Genomic DNA, 23,436 nt, shown 5'->3' with positions numbered 1-23,436 from the left:
GGGGCTCTGAGGGCACTGTGGTAGTTACTATTATAGAGGCACTGAGGGCACTGTGGTAGTTACTATTATAGGGGCACTGAGGGCACTGTGGTAGTTACTATTATAGAGGCACTGAGGGCACTGTGGTAGTTACTATTATAGGGGCACTGAGGGCACTGTGGTAGTTATTATTATAGGGGCACTGAGGGCACTGTGGTAGTTACTATTATAGAGGCACTGAGGGCACTGTGGTAGTTACTATTATAGGGGCACTGAGGGCACTGTGGTAGTTATTATTATAGGGGCACTGAGGGCACTGTGGTAGTTACTATTATAGGGGCACTGAGGGCACTGTGGTAGTTACTATTATAGAGGCACTGAGGGCACTGTGGTAGTTACTATTATAGGGGCACTGAGGGCACTGTGGTAGTTATTATTATAGGGGCACTGAGGGCACTGTGGTAGTTACTATTATAGAGGCACTGAGGGCACTGTGGTAGTTACTATTATAGGGACACTGAGGGCACTGTGGTAGTTACAATTATAGAGGCACTGAGGGCACTGTGGTAGTTACTATTATAGGGGCACTGAGGGCACTGTGGTAGTTACTATTATAGAGGCACTGAGGGCACTGTGGTAGTTACTATTATAGAAGCACTGAGGGCACTGTGGTAGTTACTATTATAGAAGCACTGAGGGCACTGTGGTAGTTACTATTATAGGGGCACTGAGGGCACTGTGGTAGTTACTATTATAGGGACACTGAGGGCACTGTTGTAGTTACTATTATAAAGGCACTGAGGGCACTGTGGTAGTTACTATTATTGGGACACTGAGGGCACTGTGGTAGTTACTATTATAGAGGCACTGAGGGCACTGTGGTAGTTACTATTATAGAGGCACTGACTGGCACTGTGGTAGTTACTATTATAGAAGCACTAAGGAGACTGTGGTAGTTACTATTATAGGGGCACTGAGGACACTGTTGTAGTTACTATTATAAAGGCACTGAGGGCACTGTGGTAGTTACTATTATAGGGGCACTGAGGACACTGTTGTAGTTACTATTATAAAGGCACTGAGGGCACTGTGGTAGTTACTATTATAGAAGCACTGAGGGCACTGTGGTAGTTACTATTATAGGGGCACTGAGGGCACTGTGGTAGTTACTATTATAGAGGCACTGAGGGCACTGTGGTAGTTACTATTATAGAGGCACTGAGGGCACTGTGGTAGTTACTATTATAGAGGCACTGACTGGCACTGTGGTAGTTACTATTATAGGGGCACTGAGGGCACTGTGGTAGTTACTATTATAGAGGCACTGAGGGCACTGTGGTAGTTACTATTATAGGGGCACTGAGGGCACTGTGGTAGTTACTATTATAGAGGCACTGAGGGCACTGTGGTAGTTACTATTATAGGGACACTGAGGGCACTGTGGTAGTTACTATTATAGAGGCACTGAGGGCACTGTGGTAGTTACTATTATAGGGGCACTGAGGGCACTGTGGTAGTTACTATTATAGAGGCACTGAGGGCACTGTGGTAGTTACTATTATAGAAGCACTGAGGGCACTGTGGTAGTTACTATTATAGGGGCACTGAGGACACTGTTGTAGTTACTATTATAAAGGCACTGAGGGCACGGTGGTAGTTACTCTTATAGGGGCACTGAGGACACTGTGGTAGTTACTATTATTGGGCACTGAGGGCACTGTGGTAGTTACTATTATAGAGGCACTGAGGGCACTGTGGTAGTTACTATTATAGAGGCACTGAGGGCACTGTGGTAGTTATTATTATAGAGGCACTGAGGGCACTGTGGTAGTTACTATTATAGAGGCACTGAGGGCACTGTGGTAGTTACTATTATAGAGGCACTGAGGGCACTGTGGTAGTTACTATTATAGGGGCTCTGAGGGCACTTTGGTAGTTACTATTATAGGGGCACTGAGGGCACTGTGGTAGATAGTTACTATTATAGAGGCACTGAGGGCACTGTGGTAGATAGTTACTATTATAGAGGCACTGAGGGCACTGTGGTAGTTACTATTATTGGGGCACTGAGGGCACTGTGGTAGTTACTATTATAGAGGCACTGAGGGTACTTTGGTAGTTACTATTATAGAGGCACTGAGGGCACTGTGGTAGTTACTATTATAGAGGCACTGAGGGTACTGTGGTAGATAGTTACTATTATAGAGGCACTGAGGGCACTGTGGTAGTTACTATTATAGAGGCACTGAGGGCACTGTGGTAGTTACTATTATAGGGGCACTGAGGGCACTGTGGTAGTTACTATTATAGGGGCACTGAGGGCACTGTGGTAGTTACTATTATAGGGGCACTGAGGGCACTGTGGTAGTTACTATTATAGGGGCACTGAGGGCACTGTGGTAGTTACTATTATAGGGACACTGAGGGCACTGTGGTAGTTACTATTATAGAGGCACTGAGGGCACTGTGGTAGTTACTATTATAGAGGCACTGAGGGCACTGTGGTAGTTACTATTATAGGGGCACTGAGGGCACTGTGGTAGTTACTATTATAGAGGCACTGAGGGCACTGTGGTAGTTACTCTTATAGGGGCACTGAGGGCACTGTGGTAGTTACTATTATAGAGGCACTGAGGGCACTGTGGTAGTTACTATTATAGAGGCACTGAGGGCACTGTGGTAGTTACTATTATGGGACACTGAGGGCACTGTGGTAGTTACTATTATAGAGGCACTGAGGGCACTGTGGTAGTTACTATTATAGGGACACTGAGGGCACTGTGGTAGTTACTATTATAGAGGCACTGAGGGCACTGTGGTAGTTACTATTATAGAGGCACTAAGGGCACTGTGGTAGTTACTATTATAGAGGCACTGAGGGCACTGTGGTAGTTACTATTATAGGGGCACTGAGGACACTGTGGTAGTTACTATTATAGGGGCTCTGAGGGCACTGTGGTAGTTACTATTATAGAGGCACTGAGGGCACTGTGGTAGTTACTATTATAGGGGCACTGAGGGCACTGTGGTAGTTACTATTATAGAGGCACTGAGGGCACTGTGGTAGTTACTATTATAGAGGCACTGAGGGCACTGTGGTAGTTACTATTATAGGGGCACTGAGGGCACTGTGGTAGTTACTATTATAGAGGCACTGAGGGCACTGTGGTAGTTACTATTATAGGGGCACTGAGGGCACTGTGGTAGTTACTATTATAGGGGCACTGAGGGCACTGTGGTAGTTACTATTATAGAGGCACTGAGGGCACTGTGGTAGTTACTATTATAGGGGCACTGAGGGCACTGTGGTAATTACTATTATAGAGGCACTGAGGGCACTGTGGTAGTTACTATTATAGAGGCACTGAGGGCACTGTGGTAGTTACTATTATAGGGGCACTGATGGCACTGTGGTAGTTACTATTATAGGGGCACTGAGGGCACTGTGGTAGTTACTATTATAGAGGCACTGAGGGCACTGTGGTAGTTACTATTATAGGGGCACTAAGGGCACTGTGGTAGTTACTATTATAGGGGCTCTGAGGGCACTGTGGTAGTTACTATTATAGAGGCACTAAGGGCACTGTGGTAGTTACTATTATAGGGGCACTGAGGGCACTGTGGTAGTTACTATTATAGGGGCACTGACTGGCACTGTGGTAGTTACTATTATAGAGGCACTGAGGGCACTTTGGTAGTTACTATTATAGGGGCACTGACTGGCACTGTGGTAGTTACTATTATAGAGGCACTGAGGGCACTGTGGTAGTTACTATTATAGAGGCACTGAGGGCACTGTGGTAGTTACTATTATAGAGGCACTGAGGGCACTGTGGTAGTTACTATTATAGAGGCACTGGGGGCACTGTGGTAGATAGTTACTATTATAGAGGCACTGAGGGCACTGTGTTAGTTACTATTATAGAGGCACTGAGGGCACTGTGGTAGTTACTATTATAGAGGCACTGAGGGCACTGTGGTAGTTACTATTATAGAGGCACTGAGGGCACTGTGGTAGTTACTATTATAGAGGCACTGAGGGCACTGTGGTAGTTACTATTATAGAGGCACTGAGGGCACTGTGGTAGTTACTATTATAGGGACACTGAGGGCACTGTGGTAGTTACTATTATAGAGGAACTGAGGGCACTGTGGTAGTTACTATTATAGGGGCACTGAGGGCACTGTGGTAGTTACTATTATAGAGGAACTGAGGGCACTGTGGTAGTTACTATTATAGGGGCACTGAGGTCACTGTGGTAGTTATTATTATAGAGGCACTGAGGGCACTGTGGTAGTTACTATTATAGAGGCACTGAGGGCACTGTGGTAGTTACTATTATAGAGGAACTGAGGGCACTGTGGTAGTTACTATTATAGGGGCACTGAGGTCACTGTGGTAGTTACTATTATAGAGGCACTGAGGGCACTGTGGTAGTTACTATTATAGGGGCACTAAGGGCACTGTGGTAGTTACTATTATAGGGACACTGAGGGCACTGTGGTAGTTACTATTATAGAGGCACTAAGGGCACTGTGGTAGTTACTATTATAGGGGCACTGAGGGCACTGTGGTAGTTACTATTATAGGGGCACTGAGGGCACTGTGGTAGTTACTATTATAGAGGCACTGAGGGCACTGTGGTAGTTACTATTACAGAGGCACTGGGGGCACTGTGGTAGTTACTATTATAGAGGCACTGAGGGCACTGTGGTAGTTACTATTATAGAGGCACTGAGGGCACTGTGGTAGTTGCTATTATTGGGGCACTGAGGGCACTGTGGTAGTTACTATTATAGAGGCACTGAGGGCACTGTGGTAGCTACTATTATAGGGGCACTGAGGGCACTGTGGTAGTTACTATTATAGAGGCACTGAGGACACTGTGGTAGTTACTATTATTGGGCACTGAGGGCACTGTGGTAGTTACTATTATAGGGGCACTGAGGTCACTGTGGTAGTTACTATTATAGAGGCACTGAGGGCACTGTGGTAGTTACTATTATAGAGGCACTGAGGGCACTGTGGTAGTTACTATTATAGACACACTGAGGGCACTTTGGTAGTTACTATTATAGGGGCACTGAGGGCACTGTGGTAGTTACTATTATAGAGGCACTGAGGGCACTGTGGTAGTTATTATTATAGAGGCACTGAGGGCACTGTGGTAGTTACTATTATAGAGGCACTGAGGGCACTGTGGTAGTTACTATTATAGAGGAACTGAGGGCACTGTGGTAGTTACTATTATAGGGGCACTGAGGTCACTGTGGTAGTTACTATTATAGAGGCACTGAGGGCACTGTGGTAGTTACTATTATAGGGGCACTGAGGGCACTGTGGTAGTTACTATTATAGGGGCACTAAGGGCACTGTGGTAGTTACTATTATAGAGGCACTGAGGGCACTGTGGTAGTTACTATTATAGAGGCACTGAGGGCACTGTGGTAGTTACTATTATAGAGGCACTGAGGGCACTGTGGTAGTTACTATTATAGGGGCACTAAGGGCACTGTGGTAGTTACTATTATAGAGGCACTGAGGGCACTGTGGTAGTTACTATTATAGAGGCACTGAGGGCACTGTGGTAGTTACTATTATAGGGGCACTGAGGGCACTGTGGTAGTTACTATTATAGAGGCACTGAGGGCACTGTGGTAGTTACTATTATAGGGGCACTGAGGGCACTGTGGTAGTTACTATTATAGAGGCACTGAGGGCACTGTGGTAGTTACTATTATAGAGGAACTGAGGGCACTGTGGTAGTTACTATTATAGAGGCACTGAGGGCACTGTGGTAGTTACTATTATAGAGGAACTGAGGGCACTGTGGTAGTTACTATTATAGGGGCACTGAGGTCACTGTGGTAGTTACTATTATAGAGGCACTGAGGACACTGTGGTAGTTACTATTATAGGGGCACTGAGGGCACTGTGGTAGTTACTATTATAGGGGCACTAAGGGCACTGTGGTAGTTACTATTATAGAGGCACTGAGGGCACTGTGGTAGTTACTATTATAGGGGCACTGAGGGCACTGTGGTAGTTACTATTATAGAGGCACTGAGGGCACTGTGGTAGTTACTATTATAGAGGAACTGAGGGCACTGTGGTAGTTACTATTATAGGGGCACTGAGGGCACTGTGGTAGTTATTATTATAGAGGCACTGAGGGCACTGTGGTAGTTACTATTATAGAGGCACTGAGGGCACTGTGGTAGTTACTATTATAGAGGAACTGAGGGCACTGTGGTAGTTACTATTATAGGGGCACTGAGGTCACTGTGGTAGTTACTATTATAGAGGCACTGAGGGCACTGTGGTAGTTACTATTATAGGGGCACTAAGGGCACTGTGGTAGTTACTATTATAGAGGCACTGAGGGCACTGTGGTAGTTACTATTATAGGGGCACTGAGGGCACTGTGGTAGTTACTATTATAGAGGCACTGAGGGCACTGTGGTAGTTACTATTATAGGGGCACTAAGGGAACTGTGGTAGTTACTATTATAGGGGCACTAAGGGCACTGTGGTAGTTACTATTATAGGGGCACTAAGGGCACTGTGGTAGTTACTATTATAGGGACACTGAGGGCACTGTGGTAGTTACTATTATAGAGGCACTAAGGGCACTGTGGTAGTTACTATTATAGGGGCACTGAGGGCACTGTGGTAGTTACTATTATAGGGGCACTGAGGGCACTGTGGTAGTTACTATTATAGAGGCACTGAGGGCACTGTGGTAGTTACTATTACAGAGGCACTGGGGGCACTGTGGTAGTTACTATTATAGAGGCACTGAGGGCACTGTGGTAGTTACTATTATAGAGGCACTGAGGGCACTGTGGTAGTTACTATTATAGAGGCACTGAGGGCACTGTGGTAGTTGCTATTATTGGGGCACTGAGGGCACTGTGGTAGTTACTATTATAGAGGCACTGAGGGCACTGTGGTAGCTACTATTATAGGGGCACTGAGGGCACTGTGGTAGTTACTATTATAGAGGCACTGAGGACACTGTGGTAGTTACTATTATTGGGCACTGAGGGCACTGTGGTAGTTACTATTATAGGGGCACTGAGGTCACTGTGGTAGTTACTATTATAGAGGCACTGAGGGCACTGTGGTAGTTACTATTATAGAGGCACTGAGGGCACTGTGGTAGTTACTATTATAGAGGCACTGAGGGCACTGTGGTAGTTACTATTATAGACACACTGAGGGCACTTTGGTAGTTACTATTATAGGGGCACTGAGGGCACTGTGGTAGTTACTATTATAGAGGCACTGAGGGCACTGTGGTAGTTACTATTATAGAGGCACTGAGGGCACTGTGGTAGTTACTATTATAGAGGCACTGAGGGCACTGTGGTAGTTACTATTATAGAGGCACTGAGGGCACTGTGGTAGTTACTATTACAGAGGCACTGGGGGCACTGTGGTAGTTACTATTATAGAGGCACTGAGGGCACTGTGGTAGTTACTATTATAGAGGCACTGAGGGCACTGTGGTAGTTACTATTATAGAGGCACTGAGGGCACTGTGGTAGTTGCTATTATTGGGGCACTGAGGGCACTGTGGTAGTTACTATTATAGAGGCACTGAGGGCACTGTGGTAGCTACTATTATAGGGGCACTGAGGGCACTGTGGTAGTTACTATTATAGAGGCACTGAGGACACTGTGGTAGTTACTATTATTGGGCACTGAGGGCACTGTGGTAGTTACTATTATAGGGGCACTGAGGTCACTGTGGTAGTTACTATTATAGAGGCACTGAGGGCACTGTGGTAGTTACTATTATAGAGGCACTGAGGGCACTGTGGTAGTTACTATTATAGAGGCACTGAGGGCACTGTGGTAGTTACTATTATAGAGGCACTGAGGGCACTGTGGTAGTTACTATTATGGGACACTGAGGGCACTGTGGTAGTTACTATTATAGAGGCACTGAGGGCACTGTGGTAGTTACTATTATTGGGGCACTGAGGGCACTGTGGTAGTTACTATTATGGGACACTGAGGGCACTGTGGTAGTTACTATTATAGAGGCACTGAGGGCACTGTGGTAGTTACTATTATAGGGGCACTGAGGGCACTGTGGTAGTTATTATTATAGGGGCACTGAGGGCACTGTGGTAGTTACTATTATAGGGGCACTGAGGGCACTGTGGTAGTTACTATTATGGGACACTGAGGGCACTGTGGTAGTTACTATTATAGGGGCACTGAGGGCACTGTGGTAGTTACTATTATAGGGGCACTGAGGGCACTGTGGTAGTTACTATTATAGAGGCACTGAGGGCACTGTGGTAGTTACTATTATAGAGGCACTGAGGGCACTGTGGTAGTTACTATTATAGAGGCACTGAGGGCACTGTGGTAGTTACTATTATAGAGGCACTGAGGGCACTGTGGTAGTTACTATTACAGAGGCACTGGGGGCACTGTGGTAGTTACTATTATAGAGGCACTGAGGGCACTGTGGTAGTTACTATTATAGAGGCACTGAGGGCACTGTGGTAGTTACTATTATAGAGGCACTGAGGGCACTGTGGTAGTTGCTATTATTGGGGCACTGAGGGCACTGTGGTAGTTACTATTATAGAGGCACTGAGGGCACTGTGGTAGCTACTATTATAGGGGCACTGAGGGCACTGTGGTAGTTACTATTATAGAGGCACTGAGGACACTGTGGTAGTTACTATTATTGGGCACTGAGGGCACTGTGGTAGTTACTATTATAGAGGCACTGAGGGCACTGTGGTAGTTACTATTATAGAGGCACTGAGGGCACTGTGGTAGTTACTATTATAGAGGCACTGAGGGCACTGTGGTAGTTACTATTATGGGACACTGAGGGCACTGTGGTAGTTACTATTATTGGGGCACTGAGGGCACTGTGGTAGTTACTATTATGGGACACTGAGGGCACTGTGGTAGTTACTATTATAGAGGCAATGAGGGCACTGTGGTAGTTACTATTATAGAGGCACTGAGGGCACTGTGGTAGTTACTATTATAGAGGCACTGAGGGCACTGTGGTAGTTACTATTATGGGACACTGAGGGCACTGTGGTAGTTACTATTATAGAGGCACTGAGGGCACTGTGGTAGTTACTATTATAGAGGCACTGAGGGCACTGTGGTAGTTACTATTATAGAGGCACTGAGGACACTGTGGTAGTTACTATTATTGGGCACTGAGGGCACTGTGGTAGTTACTATTATAGAGGCACTGAGGGCACTGTGGTAGTTACTATTATAGAGGCACTGAGGGCACTGTGGTAGTTACTATTATAGAGGCACTGAGGGCACTGTGGTAGTTACTATTATAGAGGCACTGAGGGCACTTTGGTAGTTACTATTATGGGACACTGAGGGCACTGTGGTAGTTACTATTATAGGGGCACAGAGGGCACTGTGGTAGTTACTATTATAGAGGCACTGAGGGCACTTTGGTAGTTACTATTATGAGACACTGAGGGCACTGTGGTAGTTACTATTATAGGGGCACTGAGGGCACTGTGGTAGTTACTATTATAGAGGCACTGAGGGCACTGTGGTAGTTACTATTATAGAGGCACTGAGGGCACTGTGGTAGTTACTATTATAGAGGCACTGAGGGCACTGTGGTAGTTACTATTACAGAGGCACTGGGGGCACTGTGGTAGTTACTATTATAGAGGCACTGAGGGCACTGTGGTAGTTACTATTATAGAGGCACTGAGGGCACTGTGGTAGTTACTATTATAGAGGCACTGAGGGCACTGTGGTAGTTGCTATTATTGGGGCACTGAGGGCACTGTGGTAGTTACTATTATAGAGGCACTGAGGGCACTGTGGTAGCTACTATTATAGGGGCACTGAGGGCACTGTGGTAGTTACTATTATAGAGGCACTGAGGACACTGTGGTAGTTACTATTATTGGGCACTGAGGGCACTGTGGTAGTTACTATTATAGAGGCACTGAGGGCACTGTGGTAGTTACTATTATAGAGGCACTGAGGGCACTGTGGTAGTTACTATTATAGAGGCACTGAGGGCACTGTGGTAGTTACTATTATGGGACACTGAGGGCACTGTGGTAGTTACTATTATTGGGGCACTGAGGGCACTGTGGTAGTTACTATTATGGGACACTGAGGGCACTGTGGTAGTTACTATTATAGAGGCAATGAGGGCACTGTGGTAGTTACTATTATAGAGGCACTGAGGGCACTGTGGTAGTTACTATTATAGAGGCACTGAGGGCACTGTGGTAGTTACTATTATGGGACACTGAGGGCACTGTGGTAGTTACTATTATAGAGGCACTGAGGGCACTGTGGTAGTTACTATTATAGAGGCACTGAGGGCACTGTGGTAGTTACTATTATAGAGGCACTGAGGACACTGTGGTAGTTACTATTATTGGGCACTGAGGGCACTGTGGTAGTTACTATTATAGAGGCACTGAGGGCACTGTGGTAGTTACTATTATAGAGGCACTGAGGGCACTGTGGTAGTTACTATTATAGAGGCACTGAGGGCACTGTGGTAGTTACTATTATAGAGGCACTGAGGGCACTTTGGTAGTTACTATTATGGGACACTGAGGGCACTGTGGTAGTTACTATTATAGGGGCACTGAGGGCACTGTGGTAGTTACTATTATAGAGGCACTGAGGGCACTTTGGTAGTTACTATTATGAGACACTGAGGGCACTGTGGTAGTTACTATTATAGGGGCACTGAGGGCACTGTGGTAGTTGCTATTATTGGGGCACTGAGGGCACTGTGGTAGTTACTATTATAGAGGCACTGAGGGCACTGTGGTAGTTACTATTATAGGGGCACTAAGGGCACTGTGGTAGTTACTATTATAGAGGCACTGAGGGCACTGTGGTAGTTACTATTATAGAGGCACTGAGGGCACTTTGGTAGTTACTATTATGGGACACTGAGGGCACTGTGGTAGTTACTATTATAGAGGCACTGAGGGCACTGTGGTAGTTACTATTATAGAGGCACTGAGGGCACTTTGGTAGTTACTATTATGGGACACTGAGGGCACTGTGGTAGTTACTATTATAGGGGCACTAAGGGCACTGTGGTAGTTACTATTATAGAGGCACTGAGGGCACTGTGGTAGTTACTATTATAGGGGCACTGAGGGCGCTGTGGTAGTTACTATTATAGGGACACTGAGGGCACTGTGGTAGTTACTATTATAGAGGCACTGAGGGCACTGTGGTAGTTACTATTATGGGACACTGAGGGCACTGTGGTAGTTACTATTATGGGACACTGAGGGCACTGTGGTAGTTACTATTATAGAGGCACTGAGGGCACTGTGGTAGTTACTATTATAGAGGCACTGAGGGCACTTTGGTAGTTACTATTATGGGACACTGAGGGCACTGTGGTAGTTACTATTATAGGGGCACTAAGGGCACTGTGGTAGTTACTATTATAGAGGCACTGAGGGCACTGTGGTAGTTACTATTATAGGGGCACTGAGGGCACTGTGGTAGTTACTATTATAGGGACACTGAGGGCACTGTGGTAGTTACTATTATAGGGGCACTGAGGGCGCTGTGGTAGTTACTATTATAGGGACACTGAGGGCACTGTGGTAGTTACTATTATAGGGGCACTGAGGGCGCTGTGGTAGTTACTATTATAGGGACACTGAGGGCGCTGTGGTAGTTACTATTATAGGGGCACTGAGGGCACTGTGGTAGTTATTATTATAGGGGCACTGAGGGCGCTGTGGTAGTTACTATTATAGGGGCACTGAGGGCACTGTGGTAGTTATTATTATAGGGACACTGAGGGCACTGTGGTAGTTACTATTATAGGGGCACTGAGGGCGCTGTGGTAGTTACTATTATAGGGACACTGAGGGCACTGTGGTAGTTGCTATTATAGAAGGATTATATGAAGGATTACGGAATATTCTGGATTATTGGTTATCATATAATGTTATAAAATAAAAACAAAAAGCTAATATAAAACCTGTTACTAGAAATGTTCCCAAATCAGTCTGAGAATCTCTGAGTGATCAGATCCCGGACCTTTCAGTAACAGGAGAATGACTGGGGAAGAGGTTTTACTTGTCTTTTCCTTTGAACAATGCACAGGAAACAGCTCAGAGCAGGAAGAAAGAAGGAAGGAGGAAGGGGGGGGGCTGCGGGCAGACACAATAAGACGCCTGAAGGAGCTGAAGAACTAACACTGTTTCCACCAGAGTTTTTCAAGTGGACATTGCTCCAGAAACCACTGCTTTTGGGGGGAAATTTGCTTTTTCTGATGCAATTTTGAAGATTTTTGATTGGACAGCGCATAGTCTGGAGCGGATTCCATCTGGAGCGGATTCCAACTGGAGCGGATTCCAACTGGAGCGGATTCCAACTGGACGGATTCCATCTGGAGTCGTTTTTTCCCACCAGTTAATTTCAAAACATTTTTAGGAGAAAATACACTAAAAAAAAAAATCCTCATATCAACCTCAAAGTGGATTTCCCTTAGAAATGAATTGGAAGATTTTTTTTTAAAAAAAACCCACAACTTTGTTGATACAGTCATGTGCAGATTCCACGCGTTTTCAGTGTGTATTATGGTGCAGACAATATGTGGACAAAAAGAAGTAGAAAAACAAAATAATTGTATTCTACACGTGAACACGGCCCACGAGTCCAGAGATCTGAGCAATCAATGAATTAGATTCTGCAAAATTTGTGGAACTATCACTCTAAGCAATGCCAGCACAAACATGCACATATATCTATCTATCTATCTATCTATCTATATGTATATATACATACATACACACACACACTGTATGTATATATATATATATATATATATATATATATATATATATATATATATATAGTGCCTACAAGTAGTATTCAACCCCCTGCAGATTTAGCAGGTTTACACATTCGGAATTAACTTGGCATTGTGACATTTGGACTGTAGATCAGCCTGGAAGTGTGAAATGCAGCAAAAAAGAATGTTATTTCTTTTTTTCTTTTTTTTTTTAAATTGTGAAAAGTTTATTCAGAGGTCATTTATTATTCAACCTCTCAAACCACCAGAATTCTGTTTGGTTCCCCTAAAGTATTAAGAAGTATTTCAGGCACAAAGAACAATGAGCTTCACATGTTTGGATTAATTATCTCTTTTTCCAGCCTTTTCTGACTAATTAAGACCCTCCCCAAACTTGTGAACAGCACTCATACTTGGTCAACATGGGAAAGACAAAGGAGCATTCCAAGGCCATCAGAGACAAGATCGTGGAGGGTCACAAGGCTGGCAAGGGGTACAAAACCCTTTCCAAGGAGTTGGGCCTACCTGTCTCCACTGTTGGGAGCATCATCCGGAAGTGGAAGGCTTATGGAACTACTGTTAGCCTTCCACGGCCTGGACAGCCTTTGAAACTTTCCACCCGTGCCGAGACCAGGCTTGTCCGAAGAGTCAAGGCTAACCCAAGGACAACAAGGAAGGAGCTCCGGGAAGATCTCATGGCAGTGGGGACATTGGTTTCAGTCAATACCATAAGTAACGTACTCCACCGCAATGGTCTCCGTTCCAGACGAGCCCGTAAGGTACCTTTACTTTCAACGCGTCATGTCAAGGCTCATCTACAGTTTGCTCATGATCACTTGGAGGACTCTGAGACAGACTGGTTCAAGGTTCTCTGGTCTGATGAGACCAAGATCGAGATCTTTGGTGCCAACCACACACGTGACGTTTGGAGACTGGATGGCACTGCATACGACCCCAAGAATACCATTCCTACAGTCAAGCATGGTGGATGCAGCATCATGCTGTGGGGCTCTTTCTCAGCCAAGGGGCCTGGCCATCTGGTCCGCATCCATGGGAAGATGGATAGCACCGCCTACCTGGAGATTTTGGCCAAGAACCTCCGCTCCTCCATCAAGGATCTTAAGATGGGTCGTCATTTCATCTTCCAACAAGACAACGACCCAAAGCACACAGCCAAGCAAACCAAGGCCTGGTTCAAGAGGGAAAAAATCAAGGTGTTGCAGTGGCCTAGTCAGTCTCCTGACCTTAACCCAATTGAAAACTTGTGGAAGGAGCTCAAGATTAAAGTCCACATGAGACACCCAAAGAACCTAGATAACTTGGAGAAGATCTGCATGGAGGAGTGGGCCAAGATAACTCCAGAGACCTGTGCCGGCCTGATCAGGTCTTATAAAAGACGATTATTAGCTGTAATTGCAAACAAGGGTTATTCCACAAAATATTAAACCTAGGGGTTGAATAATAATTGACCCACACTTTTATGTTGAAAATTTATTAAAATTTAACTGAGCAACATAACTTGTTGGTTTGTAAGATTTATGCATCTGTTAATAAATCCTGCTCTTGTTTGAAGTTTGCAGGCTCTAACTTATTTGCATCTTATCAAACCTGCTAAATGTGCAGGGGGTTGAAGACTACTTGTAGGCACTGTATATATATATATGTATACACACACGTTATGGGGTTGACAATGCGGTGGTAGGCTCATATGTGCACCATGCACACAACATACAGATCAGATACTAATATTAATAACAATAAACAATATTCTATGTTTCAATAGTAAAGCCATAAATATAAATAACATTACTCTATGTTCACATGTTGCATTTTGCTGCATTTTTTTGTTTTTTTTCATGAGTTTTATGCAAATTATCAGCTGATTGTTCCAGGACCACCAAAACCTATGACATTCCAGAAATCTTATACACACAATTGCTTTTTGTTTTCCTGAGTGAAATGGAAAACTGCAGCATTTTTGAAAGAAGCCTCCTGTCAATTCTTTCAGCGTTTTTGCAGCAATTTTTCACCATTAAAAGCAATGAGACAGTAAAAAGACGCAACTGTTGTGTTTTTGCTGCGTTTGTGGTGAATATGGCTCTGTTCACACAGTGTGTTTTTGATGCTTTTTTTTCTGCAGCGAAACCTGATCTTTTGGCAGTAAATAAGCTACTTTTTTGATGCATTTTTGTTCTATTTTTGCTCTGGTTTTTTTCTGCATTTTTGCTCTGTTTTTGCTGCCATTTTGCTTAATTTTTGCTCCATTTTTTCTTTTGCTGTTTTTGCAGTTTTTTTCCTGCCTTTTTGCAACACTTTTGTTGCATTTTTGCTCTGTTTTCTTTTTTTGCCTTTTTGCTTTGTTTTTGCTGCCTTTTTGCTATGTTTTTGCTGCCTTTTTGCTCTATCTTTTTGCTGGTTGTTGCTGCATTTTTGCTGTTTTTGCTGCTATATTGCTGCATTTTTTGCTCTGTTTTTGCTGTCTTTTTCCTGTATTTTTGCCCAGTTTTTGCTGCCTTTTTGCTGCATTTTTGCTGCCTTTTGCTGTTTTTTCTGCCTTTTTTGCTGCATTGTTGCTGCATTTTGCTCTGTTTTTGCTGTCTTTTTGCCACATTTGTACTGTGTTTTTGCTGCCTTTTTGCTCTATTTTTTGCTGCCTTTTTGCTCTGTTTTCCTACCTTTTTGACACATTTTTTGCTGTTTTTGTTGCCTTTTTGCTGCATTTTTGCAGCCTTCTTGCTGTTTTTGCTGCCTTTTTGCTCTGTTTGTTCTTCCTTTTTGCTGCATTTTTGCTCTGTTTGTTCTGCCTTTTTGCTCTGTTTTTGCCAAGTTTTTTTTTCCATTTTCATTTACATAAACTTAGTTTCATTCACCAAAAACAAACAGCAAAACTGCACCAAAATAACGCACCAAAAAAACAGAGTTTTTTTCACTCTCATTGCTTTCAATAGTAAAAAAAGAAGCAAAAGCGCTGAAAGAATTTACAAGCGGCTTCTTTCAAAAACACTGCAGTTTTCCATTTATCAGGGGAAAAAAGCAGGTGTGTGTCTGTGCGTGTGTCTGTCTGTCTGTGTGTGTCTGTGTGTGTGTGTGTGTCTGTCTGTCTGTATGTCTGTGTGTCTGTGTGTGTGTGTGTGTGTGTCTGTCTGTCTGTATGTCTGTCTGCCTGTGTGTGTGTCTGTGTGTGTGTGAGTCTGTGTGTGTGTCTGTATGTCTGTGTGTCTGTCCGTGTGTGTCTGTGTGTGTGTGTGTCTATGTGTGTGTGTGTGTCTGTGTGTGTGTCTGTATGTCTGTGTGTCTGTATGTCTGTGTGTCTGTCCGTGTGTGTCTGTGTGTGTCTGTGTGTGTGTGTGTGTGTGTGTGTGTCTGTGTGTGTGTGTGTGTGTGTGTCTGTGTGTGTGTGTGTGTCTGTGTGTGTGTGTGTGTCTGTGTGTATGTGTGTGTGTGTGTGTGTCTGTGTGTCTGTCTGTGTGTGTCTGTCTGTGTGTGTGTGTCTGTGTGTGTCTGTGTGTGTGTGTGTCTGTGTGTGTGTCTGTGTGTGTGTCTGTGTGTGTGTGTGTGTGTCTGTGTGTGTGTGTGTGTGTCTGTGTGTGTGTCTGTGTGTGTGTGTGTCTGTGTGTGTGTCTGTGTGTCTGTGTGTGTGTCTGTGTGTGTGTCTGTGTGTGTGTGTCTGTGTGTGTCTGTGTGTGTGTGTGTGTGTGTGTCTGTGTGTGTCTGTGTCTGTGTGTGTGTCTGTGTGTGTGTGTCTGTGTGTGTGTGTGTGTGTGTGTCTGTCTGTCTGTATGTCTGTGTGTCTGTCAGTGTGTGTCTGTCCGTGTGTGTCTGTCCGTGTGTGTGTGTGTCTGTCCGTGTGTGTCTGTGTGTGTGTGTCCGTGTGTGTGTCCGTGTGTGTGTGTGTGTGTGTGTCTGTGTGTGTGTCCGTGTGTGTGTGTGTGTGTGTCTGTGTGTGTGTCTGTGTGTGTGTGAGTCTGTGTGTGTGTCTGTATGTCTGTGTGTCTGTCCGTGTGTGTCTGTGTGTGTGTGTGTCTATGTGTGTGTGTGTGTCTGTGTGTGTGTGTGTGTCTGTATGTCTGTGTGTCTGTATGTCTGTGTGTCTGTCCGTGTGTGTCTGTGTGTGTCTGTGTGTGTGTGTGTGTGTGTGTCTGTGTGTGTGTGTGTGTGTCTGTGTGTGTGTGTGTCTGTGTGTGTGTGTGTGTGTCTGTGTGTATGTGTGTGTGTGTGTGTGTGTGTCTGTGTGTCTGTCTGTGTGTGTCTGTCTGTGTGTGTGTGTCTGTGTGTGTCTGTGTGTGTGTGTGTCTGTGTGTGTGTCTGTGTGTGTGTCTGTGTGTGTGTCTGTGTGTGTGTGTGTGTGTGTGTCTGTGTGTGTGTGTGTGTCTGTGTGTGTGTGTCTGTGTGTGTGTGTGTGTGTGTCTGTGTGTGTGTCTGTGTGTCTGTGTGTGTGTCTGTGTGTGTGTCTGTGTGTGTGTGTCTGTGTGTGTCTGTGTGTGTCTGTGTGTGTGTGTGTGTGTGTGTGTGTGTCTGTGTGTGTCTGTGTCTGTGTGTGTGTCTGTGTCTGTGTGTGTGTGTGTGTCTGTCTGTCTGTATGTCTGTGTGTCTGTCAGTGTGTGTCTGTCCGTGTGTGTCTGTCCGTGTGTGTGTGTGTCTGTCCGTGTGTGTCTGTGTGTGTGTGTCCGTGTGTGTGTCCGTGTGTGTGTGTGTGTGTGTGTCCGTGTGTGTGTCCGTGTGTGTGTGTGTGTGTGTGTGTGTGTGTCTGTGTGTGTGTGTGTCTGTGTGTGCATGAGATTTCTGGAATCCCATAGGTTTTGCTGGTCCTGGAAAAAAAGCAGCTTTTTATTAACACATATTTGTATAAAACCAATGAAAAGAATCAGCAAAAAGGCACTGTGTGAACATAACCTAAAACTAACTTTATTAATTATGTACTGTAGACAAATGACAAACCAAAAAACACAACAAAAAAGCAGCAAAACCCCAGCTTTTTGGAAGCAGCTTTTTTTTACTGCCAGGAGAGCAGATTTTGACTACAGGGAAAAACCTCCGCAAAAAAAACGCAATGTGTGAACAAAGCCTTAGGAAAGAAATACTGTCTGAAATCTATAAAAACAGATAGAAGATTCTACATCATAACAGTCTATTAGATTGTGAGCTCTTTTGGTGCAGGATCCTTGGTAAATGTTGTGGGATTTACCTGGAGATCCGATACCTGGAGAGCTGACTATCTAAAGGGTTTACTCAACTATAGTCCTCAAGAATCAGCTACCAACAGGAAACCCCGCACCATAAGAGCTCACAATCTAACGGGCTACCTCTACTATAGGGATCCTGTGTGTTCACATCCTCGGAGCTTACAATCTACAGGACTGCTTCCATTCATTGGAGTGGGAAATGCTGTACCCCATATGAGATAATCCTAACCTACATCCTGCCATTAGAGGATCCGGTACCCAAGAGCTTACAATCTACTATACTGCACTGTGCTATATTCAGGGATTAATATGCACTAAAATTGTATAGTCTGAATAGAGCACATCCTAAAAAGTGCAGCTACCTCGGTGTGGTGGAAGGCAGTCCTATAACCCAAGAGCTTGCAATCTAAAAGACTATCTCAGCCATAGCACACACATTCTTATTAAATTCTCAGATACCCTAAGAGCTTGCAATCTGGTGGACTATCTCACCTCCAGCACATTCCCTAACATTAAAAAAGATCCTGTCCCATCAGGGAATGTGCACACGTTCAATATTTGTATCAGTAAAACACGACAGAAATGCAATGTGTGAACAAGCCCTAAGAGATGGCAATGTAATCTAATCCAGAACCATCACATTCTCCAATGCTCGGCTCCGAGAAGAGATCCTGTACCCCAAGAGCTTACAATCTAATCCAAAACCAACACATTCCCTAATGCTCGGCTCCGAGAAGAGATCCTGTACCCCAAGAGCTTACAATCTAATCCAAACCCAACACATTCCCTAATGCTCGGCTCAGAGAAGAGATCCTGTACCCGAAGAGCTTACAATCTAATCCAAAGCCATCACATTCCCCAATGGTGAGCTCCGAGATGAAATCCTGTACCCCAAGAGCTTACAATCTAATCCAAGGTCATCACATTCCCCAACTCTCGGCTCAGAGAAGAGGATCTGCAACCCAAGAGCTTACAATCCCACTCAAAACCATCACATTGACTAACGCTCGGCTCTGAGAAGAGATCCTGTACCCTAAGGGCATACAATTTAATCCCACCCAATACCATCACATTCTGCAATGCTCGACTCTGAGGAGAGAATCTGCACCCCAAGAGCTTAAAATCTAATCTAAAACATCATGTTCCCCACTGCTTGGCTCTGAGAAGAGATCATGCACCCCGAGAGTTTACAATCTAATCCAAAACCATCACATTTCCCAACACTCGGCTTCGAGAAGAGAATCTAAACCCCTAGAGCTAACAATCTAATCCAAAGCCATCACATTTCACAACGCTCAGCTCTGAGAAGAGGACCTGCACCCAAGAGTTTATGGTCTAATCCAAAACCATTACATTCCTCAATCCTGCCTCTAGGAGCTTACAATCTAATCCAAAACCATCACATTCCCCATAGATCGGCTCCGAGAATAGAATTTGTATCCTAAAATCTTACAATCTAATCCGAAAACATCACATTCCCCAATGCTTGGCTCCGAGATGAGATCCTGCACCCCAAGAGCTTACAATCTAATCCAAAAACCATCACATTTCCCAACACTCGGCTCTGGAAAGAGAATCTGCACCCCAAGAGTTTATAATCTAATCCAAGACCATGACATTGACCAACGCTCGGCTCTGAAACGAGATTGTGCACCCCAAGAGCTTCAAATCCCACCCAATACCATCACATTCTGCAACTCTGGGTTCCAAGAAGAGGACCTGCACCCAAGAGCTTATGATCTAATGCAAAACCATTACATTCCTCAATCCTGCCTCTAGAAGCTTACAATTTAATTCAAAACCATCACATTCCCCATAGATCGGCTCCGATAAGAGAATTTGTACCCTAGGAGCTTACAATCTAATCCAAAAACATCGGCTCTGAGATGAGATCCTGTATCCTAAGGGGCACTTTGCACGTTGCGACATCGCAAGCCGATGCTGCGATGCCGAGCGCGATAGTCCCCGCCCCCGTCACAGCAGCGATATACTTGTGATAACTGCCGTAGCGAACATTATCGCTACGGCAGCTTCACATGGACTCACCTGCCCTGCGACCGTCGCTCTGGCCGCCGGCAACCCGCCTCCTTATTAAGGGGGCGGGTCGTGCGGCGTCAAAGCGACGTCACACGGCAGGCGGCCAATAGGAGCGGAGGGGCGGAGATGAGTGGGATGTAAACATCCCGCCCACCTCCTTCCTTCCGCATATCCTACGGAAGCCGCGGTGACGCCGGTAGGAGATGTTCCTCGCTCCTGCGACTTCACACACAGCGATGTGCGCTGCCGCAGGAGCGAGGAACAACATCGGACCGTCGCGTCAGCGTAATCATGGATTACGCCGACGCTGCACCGATGATACGATAACGACGCTTTTGCGCTCGTTAATCATATCATCGAGCCTTTACACACTACGATGTCGCATGCGATGCCGGATGTGCGTCACTTTCAATTTGACCCCACCGACATCGCACCTGCGATGTCGTAGTGTGCAAAGCCCGCCTAAGAGCTTACAATCTAATCCAAAACCATCACATTCCCCAACACTGGGCTACGAGAAGAGATCCTGTACCCCAAGAGCTTACAATCTAATCAAAACCATCAAATTGACTAACGCTCGGCTCTGAGAAGAGGTTGTGCTCCACAAGAGATTACAATCTAGTCCGAAACCATCATATTGACCAATGCTCGGCTCTGAGAAGACATTGTGCACCCCAAGAGCTTACAATCTAATCCAATGCCATCACATTCCGCAACACTCGGCTTTGAGAAGAGATCCTGCACCCCAAGAGCTTACAATCTAATCAAAACCATCAAATTGACTAACGCTCGGCTCTGAGAAGAGGTTGTGCTCCACAAGAGATTACAATCTAGTCCGAAACCATCATATTGACCAATGCTCGGCTCTGAGAAGACATTGTGCACCCCAAGAGCTTACAATCTAATCCAATGCCATCACATTCCGCAACACTCGGCTTTGAGAAGAGATCCTACACCCCAAGATCTTACAATCTAATCAAAATGACCAACGTTCAGCTCTGAGAAGAGGTTGTGCTCCCCAAGAGCTTAGAGTCCTACCCAATACCATCATGTTCCCCAACACTCAGCTCTGAGATTGTGCACCCCAAGAGCTTACAATCTAATCCAAAACCATGACATTGACCAACTCTTGGCTCTGAGAAGAGATCCTGCACCCCAAGAGCTTATAATCTAATCCAAAACCATCACATTCCCCAATGCTCGGCTCTAGATCCTGCACCCCAAGAGCTAACAATCAAATCGAAAACCATCACATTCTCCCAAACACTCGGCTCCTAGAAAAGATCCTGCGCGTTAGGAGCTTACACTCTAATCCAAAAGCATCATTTTGATCAATGCTTTGTCGAGATTGTGCACCCCAAAAGCTTACTTTCGCACCCAAATCCATCACATTCCCCAATACTCGGATCCAAGAAGAGATCCTGCACCCGAAGAGCTTACAATCAAATCCAATGCCATCCCATTCCACAATGTTCAGCTCTGAGAAGAGATCCTGTGCCCCAAGAGCTTACAATCTAATCCAATGCCATCACATTCCGCAACACTCGGCTTTGAGAAGAGATCCTGCACCCCAAGAGCTTACAATCTAATCCAAAACCATCACATTTTCCCAAACACTCGGCTCCTAGAAAAGATCCTGCACTTTAGGAGCTTACAATCTAATCCAAAAGCATCAGTTTGACCAACGCTTTTCCGAGATTGTCCACCCAAAACCATCATGTTCCCCAACGTTCGGCTCCAAGAAGAGATCCTGCACCCGAAGAGCTTACAATCTAATCCAAAACCATCCCATTCCCAAACACTCAGCTCCAAGAAGAGACTCTGTACCCCAAGAGCTTACAATCTAATCCAAAACCACCACATTCTCCAATGCTGGGCTCCAAGAAGAGATCCTGCACCCAAGAGCTTACAATCGAATCAAAACCATCACTTTGACCAACACTCGGCTCCGAGAAGAGATTGTGCACCCCAAGAGCTTACAATCTAATCCGAAACCATCATATTGACCAATGTTCAGCTCTGAGAAGAGCTTCTGTACCCCTAGAGTTTACAATCTAATCCAATGCCATCACATTCCGCAACACTCGGCTTCGAGACGAGATCCTGCGCCCCAAGAGCTTACAATCTAATCCAAAACCACCACATTCTCCAATGCTGGACTCCAAAAAGAGATCCTGCAACCAAGAGCTTACACTCTAATCCAAAACCATGACATTGACCAACTCTCGGCTCTGAGAAGAGATTGTGCACCCCAAGAGCTTACAATCTAATCCAATACCATCACATTCCACAACACTGGGTTCCGAGAAGAGATCCTGTACCCCAAGAGCTTACAATCTAATCCAAAACCACCAGATTCCCAAATTCCTGACAAACCAGTAAAATACAATCTGTATCAAGTATCCGCGGACTAATAATAATCATGCGGCTTTCGTTCGACCTTCCGCCAGCAATCCGTAGGAAAAAAAGCGATATAGCAGCGCTGAGTTTGTCAGATGTCGCGGCGTTGGGTTTGTCGTCCCCCAAAACTCCAGATATCCCAATACTAAACCTTGTGATGTTTGTTACATTGATACAAAAGCAGAGGAAGAAAGTTACCATGATGCACAAATGTTGCAACCTGAGCTCTGCTACATCTGAACAGGAAAGTAATGACTTACCTCTGTGCAGAAGATGTATCTCGAGAGTCCAGGGGAGGAGACAGATCCCGAGAAAAAAAAGACAGGATTTTATAAAAAGAAATGCAAAGTTGGGATTTTCCTGCATTAACCAGTCATTTGTTACTGGGAGTCACTGGTTTGCTAGAGGCGGAAATGGTTGGGGGAGAGGGAGATGGAGCAACAGGCTGCTCTGGCATAAAAAAGTGCAGCCACATTGGGATTCAGTTACAGTGTAGCAGGGTCACTGAGTAGAGGAACTCCTCCTCTCCTTGTGACTGAGCTCCTCTGAAGCTCCTGCCTCCTCCAGACGCCTCCTTCTTCCCCTGCCCTGCCTTCCCTGTAATGACAAGGCCAGCAGCAGCCTCAGTCCCTCGCAACACTCACATTCCCCAAAGATTAAAAGCCTTCAGGATCAAAACCAACCCCAGAGCCAGGAAATAAACAATGCCCCGGTTCATAGGCGTTCATCGCAACCCCAAATACCAGCATCGTAATTCTGCCAGTATTGTCCCGAAACGCGTTTGAACAAAAATAATTCACGTTTGTATTTAGATTGGAAGCCCTGGAAAATTTCATTCCAGATCTGAGAAGTGTAATGTGCAGTTTTCTTCCGCCAAACTATTTCCTTCTGTTTAGGTTGGAAGGGGTTTATCGGAGGTTTTGTTTTTTTTGCTTGGAGAGATATGTGAAGAAAATCTATTGTTAGAGGGGAAAAAAGTCAGAAAAAGAGAAAAGTTCAGTTGATGAGATTCTTATTGG

General features: G+C 45.1%; 1 protein-coding gene across 1 annotated transcript in view; it reads right to left on the bottom strand.

Moving 5' to 3' along the window:
- TSPAN9 (tetraspanin 9) overlaps nt 1–22,912 on the bottom strand; it is a 634,531-nt gene extending 611,619 nt beyond the window's left edge. Inside the window, exon 1 of the mRNA XM_075344268.1 lies at nt 22,678–22,912. The gene's annotated coding sequence lies outside the window, so the exon portion shown is untranslated. The remainder of the gene's footprint in view (nt 1–22,677) is intronic.
- Between the last annotated feature and the right edge of the window lie 524 nt (nt 22,913–23,436).

This window comes from Anomaloglossus baeobatrachus, chromosome 4 (assembly GCF_048569485.1).
Source record: "Anomaloglossus baeobatrachus isolate aAnoBae1 chromosome 4, aAnoBae1.hap1, whole genome shotgun sequence".
Taxonomy (NCBI): domain Eukaryota; kingdom Metazoa; phylum Chordata; class Amphibia; order Anura; family Aromobatidae; genus Anomaloglossus; species Anomaloglossus baeobatrachus.
Note: the sequence above shows the minus strand (reverse complement) of the source record. Positions and strands in the feature narration are given on the sequence as shown.